General features: G+C 37.4%; 1 protein-coding gene across 1 annotated transcript in view; it reads right to left on the bottom strand.

Moving 5' to 3' along the window:
* Window positions 1-12,497, bottom strand: part of ARHGEF3 (Rho guanine nucleotide exchange factor 3) — a gene marked incomplete at both ends in the record, with an annotated part of 133,872 nt that overhangs the window by 76,142 nt on the left and 45,233 nt on the right. The gene's annotated exons all lie outside the window — the stretch shown is intronic.

Raw genomic sequence — 12,497 nt, 5'->3', positions numbered from 1 at the left:
CCCAGTTTTCCAGGTGATACCACACACATGTGCTGCAGAGCAGAATCATTATGCACTGTAAATACACTCTAAACAGGATCTGCTACAGCTTTCACTTTGACAAGGGGTAGACATGCATATAGCTATAAATGTTCCCATTTAAATCCTAGCATGAGTCAAAATCCTCATTTTCACACTAGGAAACAGAGGCAGAGATATTTATACACGTTATGACAGAAAGCAAAACCAAAAACATAAAACCACCATCCTGCAGCAACAAACTACCAATACCTAGAGAAAAATAAACCATCATCCATCCCATTGGGAATACCAGAGTATATTACCTAAACTTTTAAAAAATTTATTTTCACACAGAAGGGGACATTCCTGCTAAGCAACATTTTGTTTTCATTATTACCCAATTTTACATCCTGTCATGCTTGGAAGCAGTATCTGTGCAATTTCAACTTACTACAATGCCACAGAGACAAACAATAAAAAGTAACATAATCCCAGATTTACACTTACCTGCTGATGCACAAAAAAGCAACACCACACCATGAGGTACTTCGTATTGTACTCAGATTTTAGGAGGTTTCTTAATCTCCGGCGTGACAGTGAAAAGTCTTTGCTACAAAGGAGCCCCTATGTCTCTCCTTCAGTTTTCGGCAGGAACTCCTCCCCATGCAGCTACACAGTTCGCTCTCGCTTCCTGTCATGCCGCGTACTAGAGTTGTCAGAAGCTCAGTGATATGTATTGTCGTGTCTATCTCTGTTGTGATTTTTCCTCATAGACCGCTTCAAATAATATTTGAAACAGATAAAAGTGGTTTTAAAATTGCCAACAAGTGAATGGCACCAGTATGGTAAAGGTAAAGACATCATTAACGTGTTTTTAAAGTAATAGGTAGGTCTTTGGAAGCTTTGAGACTCAGTAACTGAAACGCAGTACATCTGCTACCTGTGTGATTGTCAGTCTTAAACAGCAGCAACGGGCTTCAACCTTGAGGGCAGACAACCATCTCCAAATGTAGAAGCCTCAGAAAACAAAACAGCTGGAAGACGTTGGGTAGCCCTTTTAAACATTTAGTTCACAAAAAACTTTCAGCATTTCAGAAATTAAGGGATCTGATAAGAAGTTCTTAAATTAACAGAGGCATAATGGCAAGAACTCGGCACGGAACGCCTCAGAATCAGCCCAGGATCAAGGCCCACAGATGAGCTTGGCAGAGCGCCCAAATATATGTGGAACATTGTCAAGGAAGCGCAAAGCTCGTTTCTATCCCTGGTAGCCTGATACAACCGATGAAAGAAACTCCCATTTTTGCTGATTCTTCACCAACCTAGATAAGCAAGACTTTAGCAACCGCATCCCATAAAACCCTGTGAATCTTCATTTCAATGGAGTTTGGAAAGTTACATACCTTAAGCATCAAGAAAGCATTAAAGTTATCGCTGCCTGAAAAATATCAAGTAAGACTGTTGCTACCTCAATGGCATAAAGCTTCCCAGCCCACTTGAAATTTCAAAACTGTGGATCTCCTCCTGCAAGGACTCCCTAGGCACATACACACTGGTCATCAATGCGATTGAGAACTTGAGGTCAGTAAACTTATGGGATTAGGTTCCAGACTTGTAACCCAAACTGCAAAATATAATGTTTCCTTGAGAGGTCTCGTATTTGCATGTCAAATCATTCTTCAGACTGAGAGACAGCGACCTGCTAATAATGAGTCTTCAGTGGCCGGTCTCAAACTACCAGCTGAGGTCACTAGCACTAGCTAGTACGTATTTTCCTTTAATATATACTCAGTTAATTGCCTCAATTGCCCATCATATTAAGTTACATTACTTCAAGGTAAGAAAAGCTAAGTTTCATGAGGTGCTGATCTGCAAGCTCTCAAAATACATAACTTCCCACACACTATATGAAAATTTGTATTTGCGTATGATTCATATATATCAGTTTCAATGTACATTTGAACAGCCCTCTTCAAAATCTAGACATACACAGATATCACCTTCCCTTAGCCAAAGTTAGCTACAAAATAATGCAAGATATTGACCCCAAAAAAACGAATCCATAATCATTACAAGTGATTGAAACACAGCACTTTATATGGCAAGTAAAAAGGAGTGATTTAAACTGGCTTTCCTTCATCTTTCCTGCAGCACAAACTGAATTAACTATTCTGGACAAGTGAAACTAGTCCTCAGAAACTAGTAAAAAGGAACTATGGAGAGATACATGAGATTTGGTCCTTTTTTAAAGCATATATGGAATCTAATGTAAAGAACAAGTGCAAATACAGGGACAAGTAAAATCCTGAAACTTTTCTGATCCTTTGTACACACACTGCAAATACACAGCAAAGTTTTTTGAGTGCTTAACTTTTAAAATATTTTCTATATATTTGTAAGATAATGCATTCTTGGTTTTATAAGACTTATTGATTAGTCATATCAGAAGACTGAGTATGTTCCTACTACTATTCCAAAGAGACTTTTTTGTTTTTTAGGACGTAAGTAATAATCGTCCTAATAATAAAAGAAAAATTTAGGCAAGTATCCATAATGGACAAAGAGAAACAGCTGAATGTATTAGTGAACTGGTTCATTTTAACATTAAAAAAAAAATATCAAGTTTTCAGTATAATAAACAGAAGATGAATACATTTTTTGTATACACACATAGATAATTATTTCACGTGACCTACATCCTTACACCTCACTCTGTCCCTATGCTGTTCAATCTTTTGTGACTTGCTCAGATCTACTGACACTGAGTTGTTCTGCAAAATTCTACATACTTCCAGTAGGCAAGAATGTCGGGACAAATTTGAATTTATGTAGCAGGCTAACAGCAATTCAAACTTCATTTTTAAAGAAAACTGGTCCTTAGTGAGCTGATGCAATCTTTCATCAGTTCACAACTCAATTAGAACAAAATGTTTCTTCTGAGCTTGGTGAAAGAAGATAAAAGATGAAACTGCTATCAGTCAGCAACCAATTCCTTTGACAACACGAGCCATCACATCTCTCTGCAGACAGAAAAGACTAACTGAAAGAATCTTTAGGAAGCAGACCTTTTAGGCCATGACTAAAAAAAATTACTCAAGTATTGCCCTTTCAGGGTACTGTAAATGCTGTTGGCCTGTCTTCCCTGCCTAAAGATGAGCTAAAAGTAAATCTTGCTGCCTTCTTTTCAGACTCTTCCGGCAGAACACAGTTTATTTTTCAAAGGAAATCCATACGAACTCTATATATAAGCATGAATTTTTTTTCAAAGATCCTTTCCTTTCTATTAACCTGTCAGGAGTCTGTCATTAGACTTAAGTTATTTCTTAAGCAGTCTTTCACCCCATCACAGGAAACCCTAATCCTTTGCTAACAGAATTTGGTAACCCCTCATCCAGGCTCAAATATACAGGTGCAAATTTTTGAACCGTTATGGTTTTCACAGGTCTTAAATTGCACCAAAGATGAAGTAGGTGGGCAGGCATTGTTCAATCAGATTTCCTGGTAACATTTGGATTTCTGCATTCTATTTCCTGGAGACCACAACATGCACACACTTTAACCTGCTGTGCTGCTTTATATTCACATTTGCTCTATTTCTTAGGTCACCTATAACATTCTGCCTCAGTAGCCATGCGAATTTAAGAAGCCTAAAAGCAGGTACCACAGATTTCAGCGTAGCCTCAGGCATGAGATTGGCCAACCAGACTTTTTCTCACCAATCTAGTAAACAACAGTTAAAGCAGTATGCCTCCCTACCTGTACCCATCAACACAGATTAACAGGATGGCAAAAACTGCTCTCTAACTTCTGAGTAAATAAAACATTGTATTTGGTTTTTCCCTGCAGCTTTGTATCAGTCAGCTCCAAAGTACTCTGTGCTTTGCTGACAGCAACATCAACAATATCCACCTGAAAGTGCAGCTTGAACTCATATGTACTGTAAACACCCACATGAGCACCAAGGAAGGAAATCTAAGACACCGTATCTAGATTCCAGGCAGCAACTGCCTCAGAAGATTGAGGTCAAGAAATCCTAATTGACAAACTGAAAATACATAAATATATGAAAGTTGTTCATTTGGTCTCTGTGCAGCAATAGCACTGCTGCTGAGCCCAATGCAGGAACAAAGCATGAAATGAAACAAGATAGCACCATGAACACAGATCAAATAGCCAGAAACATCCACAAAACTGTGAGTAAAAGGAATTAAATATCACTATAACTTCGGTTTACCGGAACAGAGAATGAACATGGGGTATTCATGATTTAAATAAAAAAAAAAAAAATCTGACATCACTTTGAGAAATTTTCCTGCCTTAGTGTTCTCACTTGTAAAATGCCCAAAGCACTGGGGTGGCATAAGGTTGAAGTCTGTCAAATGTCTGTAACAAGCAGCACATGGTAAGTGTTTATTCAAACAGTTTACAGTCAGTTTCCAAGTATCTTCTGCTGACTGATCTTGTCAAAATGATAGCCTAGTGCAAGCAAAACTATCTAAGCAGTTTCCCTGTAGCTTTCTTCTCTATAGTTCTTAAAAGTTAGGAAATAAAATAAATAGATAAATAGATAAAATCGTTCTTTCAGGGCAGTGTCCTACGGCTGCAGCTAGGATTTTTACCTATACAATTAAGGGGAACATACACACCTGAAGTACTGTGGTAGGAAGACACATAACATTCCCTTTTTCCCATCGAGAAGCCCGAGCAAGTTAAATGCAGGTTCCCATACAGGCACGAGGTCCTTCAAAGAAACCTGCAGCTATCACCCTCTTTTCAGAAACTGTGCTGTAAGGAGGCTGACTTGAAACTTTGTGTAGCAGTCAACCCATTCTTCCATTTACCTGTTGGTAACAGAGGAAAGCCTCTTCAACGCTGGCATTTGATAGACGTTTACTATTGGATAATTTTTTTTTAAAAGTTCTTGAAAAAAATCCTGTTACTCAGAAGAAAGATATCAACCTACCTAAATATTCATTAAAAAAAAAAAACAAACAACAACTTCTGAAGCTTTAACCCATTTAAGTAGGTGGCAATGGCATGAGGAAAGCAACTTAGTTGAAAAATTAAGCTATGAGGAGGCTCAAGTTTTTGTGCAAATAACAGAGGTTCTGCACTCTTCAACAAAATATTATGACAAGGCAATAAAAGGTCATAAGAATTTAATTAAACAGGAGAATGTGTAAAAACTTGCAAAACAGTAATCCTTAAGAGATGACACACTGGTTTTGGTCCTGCTTTTATCCACCCGACACGATACTTCTAGGACACCTGCTGACATCACCTCTTGGATTGCCTTTGACTGTATTGTATCTAACTGAAACGCCTGGCATAATGCCTCACAGCTTGGAACACGGGCCTCTACCTAACCAGCACGGGCTACGAAGTGGCCTGGCGGTGCCAACTCATTCCCAGTTCTGTGGCTACAATCAAGCAGAGATCCAGAGGCTTGATCTGGCGGCTTCCAGAGCTGCAAGAGATGCTCACGGGTAGCAAATTCTCTGCAAAACTTCCAAATTTGCCTGTCCCGCCTCTCATAGTACAAACTATCTTGAGTTTGTCATTTCTCACATACTCCCAGAGATAATGATTTGGAGAACTCTAAAATGATGCTTCCTTGAATGTGAAAGACTCTCACAGGTTTCTGAAGACACTGAGAAGAGAATCATTTTTATTATTGCTTATATGACTGCAGTAGCCCAGAAGGGGGTCAGGGCATGCAATCTAATCTTCTTAGGACCATTATAACTGCCTTCATTTATGTCCTTTTGACAGGGCTACTGGTCTGCTTTGGACTGGAATTGTCCTGAGGAGGACACTGGAACTGAGAGGACACAGTCATTGTTGAAACTGAGACTGCTTCTTTTGAGGATATTTAAGGTTGTGAACCACTGAAAACTTGAAACAGCTTGGAAAAGAAATACGCTTTCCAAATTCAGTGGGGAGCCTGCTGGCACATAGACAGATTGAAACTGTTTTCTCATTGTGCATTAGGAGTGTTTTAAGGACGCTAAATTTAACTCTCTGAGAAGCTTTACAATTAACCACAATCTAGAGAGAGATAGCACCAGTATACAATTTTTGAATCAAAAACAAACAAACAGTGTAAAAAATATTTTTAAACGTGCATTTTACAGACTTTTAGGACGGTACCTCAAAATCTTGTTACGATCATGTTATATTTAATGCTTCATACATCTTCCATTAGATTTAATATCCCATTTCAAAACACATAGCAGAACCCAGGAATTAAAAAATCTGTCGTCATGAGTGGAATTTAAGATCTTCAACAGATCTGAATTTACTTTTAAAAATTTGATGTAGTATTTTTTCCAAAATGTTATGGCATGTTCTTACAAATGTTTAGATTATAAATTCTTTAGAGAAATAATAGCTTATTATTAGGCTTACATAAGATCTAGCAAAATAGAGACCTTGTTTTCCGGTTGCTACTGTAATAATAAAATTTATTTCCAGGCTGCTATAAGTAAAAGACACCATTGTACGGTCTAATTATGCATTTGTGTCAAATTTTAAAAGATGGCCATAATTTTTTATTGCTGTGTACATTCTAACCACAGAAAATAGCATTAGCTTTCCAAAAGAATCTTGTTCTTACGTTTAGTTTAAAAATAATTAGGACTCATTCTAAGACTCAGATGTCTCGGAGCGAATGTGGCTGTGAAAGCACTTTTACGTTTGAGATGAACAGCAGCCTTAATAGAGAGTACCAACAAACCCACTGAAAATGCTTCTTCCAACTGAAAACATCAGGAGGAAGTCAAATTTCCTTTTCTTTTTCCATCGGCTCTTGAGGACTGTTTATGAGTTCTTTCAAAAGTTCAGAAAAAGTTTTAAGAAGGCTTTCCTTCTCTCCTGGTCCTCGAAAGATTTTGTTTAGCTTTCTGCCTCAAGTAGAGCTTAACATAAATCAGAACCTGTGGAACTGGAGATGGAGAGGCAGATGTTTGAATAAAACTTCTACTACAACATAGAAGATTTCCCAGCTGTTTCTGCAACCTTTTCCAAACATGTAGCCCACTTACGTACTTTTTATTTAAAACTTACTCCATATTTTTAAATAGTAATATCTGAGCACTGCCAAATTGGAAATGTTTACAATCAACTTAGGCTGACTAGTGAGTTTTTACAGTAGGAGCACTAGAAAATTAGACAGACCATCACAATGATTTCTTAAAAAAGGAAATAATAATAATAATAATAATAAATGTATCTTTGTAGCAGGCTGTAACAACACCAAGTTCTACTACAAGCATCATAACTAGTAAAAACAAACAAAAAAGCAATTAAAGTCCATGCATCCAACCATTCATGTCCACTAGTCATTTTAAAATAAAATTGCTAATATGAAATAATGTAGCAACAATAAAATACCAATATGCTGTTCAAAATTCTTCCTAAAATGTTGGTTTCTCAAACTGAGTGGCATCAAATTGAGCTGGACAATAGCATCACCCTGTTAACCATTACAAGTTTCTGAAAAAGTCAGAGGAAATAGTAATTTCACATCACATGTTCTCAAAGAGCAGCCATTGGTGCGATGGGGGGAAACAAATACAAAGAAACAGGCAGAGTTTGGTTTGAGTTAGATTGAACAGGGGTCAAGTTCATCTGCTGTTGAACAAAGAAAAGAACAGTAAATGACAGCAGGAGTACAAGGTAACACCCAATCTGTGATTAAAGACAGGAAATCTGCTGTATAACAGAACATCAAACTTAGCCTAAGAGAATGACAATTAGACCTATCTGCTTTATCACATGTCGCTTCGAGCTCAGCATTGTTTGTATGTGCAAAATAGCTGGCATGATGGGTTTATAGCATATACAGAATATTTCTACTACAAATAACAAACCACACCCGGAACAAAAATAAACTTGTTTCAAAGCCCTTACAAAGATCCATAAAATAAAGCCCTACAACATTGACAGAATGACTGCATAAAGTATTTTTCAAGAAAATATATATTCTGTGAAAAGATAACATGAAATTATAAGGAATCCTTCAAATGGGAGATATCAGACTATTTTCATCATCAGAAAAACTCACAATATTAATTGAATAACTGAGCTTTAATAAATAAAATATCTACCCTTTACAGTACAAATAATGATGGAAAAGTCTTGCAGATGTAAAAGCCTATGACAGTCTCTTCATTTCAAGAATGCATTATCCAAGTGCTCTATAAGCATGCCTCGAAGTTCTTAACCCAAGAAGCATATAATCTAAAGTGTATTTTATATAACTAGCATGTAATTAACTTCAAAGTAGCCCTGTAAACTAGGTAATTGGACAGGTTTAATGGCTATGTACATAACTCATAGATTATTTTTGGATGTAAAAACTGTGAAAGTTTAATAAAACAGCTACCAAACTGAGTTAATGAAAACATTGCAAACTCCTACGCATTACAGCTCTCTAGATAGCACGAGCAATAACAGCTCATAAAACGCACACAGATTTTTCTAGCCGGGTCCCAAACTACTAGAAGCCTGGCAAAGTCTAAAGTCCAGCCTGCATCATTCTCCTTTATAAATAACTCATAGATGTCTCTCCAGCACAAGTTCATGATTTTTGCAGTTCTACTGTGTGAGAAGAACCTTGTAATTAACACTACCCATTGGCCCTACAAAAACATACAGACATTTTTCATGGACCTAAGAACTAATATATCAACAGACCATGTTTTGCTGGAATTTCAAATAAAACATTCTGACACAACATAACTAACCTACCATCACACACTGTGGATAGAATTTAGCATGGTAATTAAACCATGTTGAATCAGTGCATCAGTTTAGAATAATACACTCTTGAATTCTTCATAATTGTCTACTCTTGTCACACTGAATTGCTTTTTAAATTCAGTATATACATTAAAAATACAACAATTCTGGTGTGTGTTTTGGAACTGCAGATGGAATTGACTGCTATCCAGTTACGCAAATGCCACACAAAGAATTTCTGATAGCATCTCTATTTGTTTGCCAACATAAACCTTGCTGTTCCAAGAGAAATTAGTCTTGTGACTAATCAACAACAGTTCCAATGGTTTGTTCAAAAACAAAACCAATAATAAGCTAAACAATTTAAAACTCTGCCCATAGATTAAGCAGGTAGGCGTCAAAACCAGCTCTTTTACAAATAAAAATCAGTGTCCAGGATGTCTACTTGCTATAGTTTATAAGCTCCAGTCTTCTGAAATACAAATTGTGTATCATGGAAGGGAATTTTTAATGCTCCTATTGCCCCCTTCATTGATGCTATCAACAGTCTGAAGTTCCCTTGCTCCTGCAGTGCTCCAAAGAACGAACTGCAAGGCTGCAGAGAAACTCAGCTTCTACTAAGCCCATTACACAGCCTCTATGTTTACAGTATCCATCTTCTAATACATTAAAGCAGAAAAACTTACAGAATTGCTTCTTACCACTTCTAATTTCAGGTATTAGAAACATTCTGTCCCAAGAAAGGCCAATGCTGGACAGAGGCACAACAGCACCTCCAAAAGGCAGAATAAAAGCAAGCCTGAGCAAAGACAGTAAAAAAGAAGTAGTGCTGGGGCAATTAAACTCTGAAATGGAAGAGTTTGCAACCCACTAGAAGAAGAAAGAGGAGGAGATCTAAAAGCAGCAAGTGGAGCACAGGAATACATCATCTGTTAGAAAGCAGAAAAAGGAATATGGAATTTGTATTTTTTCTTTTCCAAGAGAAAGGGTGATGAGACAGGTCAGGGATCAAGCATCCACCTTGCACCTCTTTAACCTACTGCAGGAGGTTAGAAGAAATGGAAGTTCTATTCACAGAGGGAAATGCATGAGCATATGGCACCAGAGCAGGCACGGGAGGGCAGGGATGCCAGCAGACTCCGCCACGTGGAGGGGTCTTTCTATGACATGTGAAGGAACTAGTTTCTGAGTGTTATGTCAGAACAGGCATAATTATTCCACTCACAGCCATGCCACCAATTATGCAAAGTAAACTCCCCCGGCCCCGGGAGGAAATTATTTAAATTGTGCATACAACATATATTAAAATAACAGAAAACCACATGGTGCTTTTTAATGTATATGATAACTTCTGTTTTAAAATCATATTGGTCATACTATGAGATAATGGTATTGACACCACATTTGATCTAGAGACATTAGTGCATAAGTTTGCTTCAACAAGTATGAATAAAGGCCTGTCTGATACCACTGTTAATAAGTGTCTGTTACAGGTAACATCATTGCTTAAGCAAACGAGTATCAGTGGATACACACATCAAGGAAAAACAGTCCATGAGAGGTAGAGAAGTGCCTTCTGTGGTAGTATGTAATTACGTAATTAATCATCAAGTTACAATTAGGAAAGAACTTCTCTCTTAGCAACTTATCTTGTTTAGATACACACACTCTGAAGGGAATAATTGAAGTCTGCCAGCCTGCACAGAAATAAATACACCGTTTTATAAATACTGTCTGAAAAGTGTGGAATTCTTCCTATTTGGCATGAAAGACACCTTTTTCCCCACACACACCCTTGCAGCAAAACCACCAAAGAAACCACTTACACATCTAAAATTGACCTTCAGCATGTTGAGCACATTTTTATGTCAGACTTTCTCATAAATCAGATCAGCCTTCCTCACAGGTGATCGCATCTGCGGCTTGGTTAGTTAAATGACTTTGCAAAACTAAAAAGGAAACAAAAAATAGGAAGAAGCCTAGCTGCAGTAAATCATCTTCAATCTTCAGGCAACTGCACTCCAAACACATGCCTCAAACTATTTCAAGTAGAAAACTTTGATTTAGATTTAGATTTCACTATTTATTTATTCTTAGCACTAGAGTTGTTCAGCCAAATTTGGTACCTTCCTTGTAAAATAGTCTATTTGCTGAACACCTGACTATACAATCTCTTCAAAGACCAAATTAACCTCATGCCTCGTGTATATGCAGGAGCATATAGCAGGGAGACTGCACTGCTTGGTAACTTTAAGTCTATATGTAATCTAAATCAGGATTGATTTTTTTTTTTTTAAATCAAAATAAACTCTCCTCTTCTTCCCACCGATACCGAAACACTAACCAAAGTTCTGACACTAACCAAAGTTCTGGAAGAAAGTGCTACCATTATCTAAAAATGAGAGCATCGGTAGAAACACACAAATGATATAATCTTGACGTGGAAAAACCCACTGAGAGAATTAAATGTGATCTCTAATCATGGGGCTCAGAAGAGCTGCTCAACACGGAAAAAAGCTTCTTCTGATAAAATAAATTTAAGTAAGGAGAGGAAAAGAGAAGTGCAGAGGAGTTTCGCTGGTAAATGTTTAGCATCTGGGCCTTCATTATCTTACTTTGAGGTTTACGTTGGTGTATGTTCAAGGATGCTCTAACACACCCACTTTATCAGCATGATACAGTGACATTTAACATCAGTGAACTGACTACAAAGTGAGGATAGGTAGATGAACACAACGTTGCCATTTGGTGCTTAACCACTTTCTTCTCTCTTATTTTTTTTGTGACTGCTGCAATGATCCTGTATTATAGTCTGTAATATAGAAATAGCATAGATGTTTAAAAAAGCATAGCTATGAATAAGTCAGCTCCAGAGATTTGTTTTACTCAAGCATGGCACTGCTCCGCTGTCAACATTTAGTTAGTTCTTTTACCCAGTAAGGCTTTACTCCTGTTTGAGAAACAAAGTTAACCTTTTATCATTCATCATCGGTATGAAAACCTTTGTGACTTCAAGCCTGCTCATTGGGCTTTTCATAACACAATTTTTCCGTTCATCAAAATAAAGCTGATGCTAACACAAATGCATGTTTCAGCATCCAAACAGACCAAGCGAACAACTGATAGAGGTTCTTCCCTTGACGTAGTAGTTCATTTCAAACAATAAACTGCAACTGCCAATTACTATGCATTCTGTGAAATACTACAACTATAGAACTTGACATCTGTGTTACTACCCCATAAGTTTCCTTAAAGTAATGTCTTTCTACTTAAATGTTTTGTTGCAAGAAGCTCAGAGAAAACACTTTTATATGCTCTCCTGAATACAAAACCAAACTCTTTAGATTCGGTATAAGTCAGTCCGTATTACAAGTAACTTAGAGTAATTTACTGTTGAGTACACCAAATGAAGTTTGCAAGGCAGAAAAGCCCTTCCTTTAACCAAAAGATTACAGTAACACTATGACTTAGATACAACATGCAGTGACAACTCCTTCTCCTAGACAGTATCCCAGGCTACAGTACTTACACACATGGCAAACACACCATTGCCGTTTGAGGGATGCCACCATCACATTAAGTTTTTCAACAAATGGTGTAGAAAGCTTCACAAGTCATAGGGGACAGAGAGGGGACAACATGACTCTCTGAAAGAATTAATCTATGTAAGAAGTATACCTCTGAAACCTGAAGCAGACATGACTAAAAGCTCCTGATACCGCCAGCAAATATTAAGGCTCTCAGTTTCACTTGCA

This window comes from Phaethon aethereus, assembly GCF_964289735.1.
Source record: "Phaethon aethereus genome assembly, chromosome: 11".
Lineage (NCBI taxonomy): Eukaryota > Metazoa > Chordata > Aves > Phaethontiformes > Phaethontidae > Phaethon > Phaethon aethereus.
The sequence above is the reverse complement of the archived record's forward strand: the minus strand, read 5'-3'. Positions and strand labels throughout refer to the sequence as shown.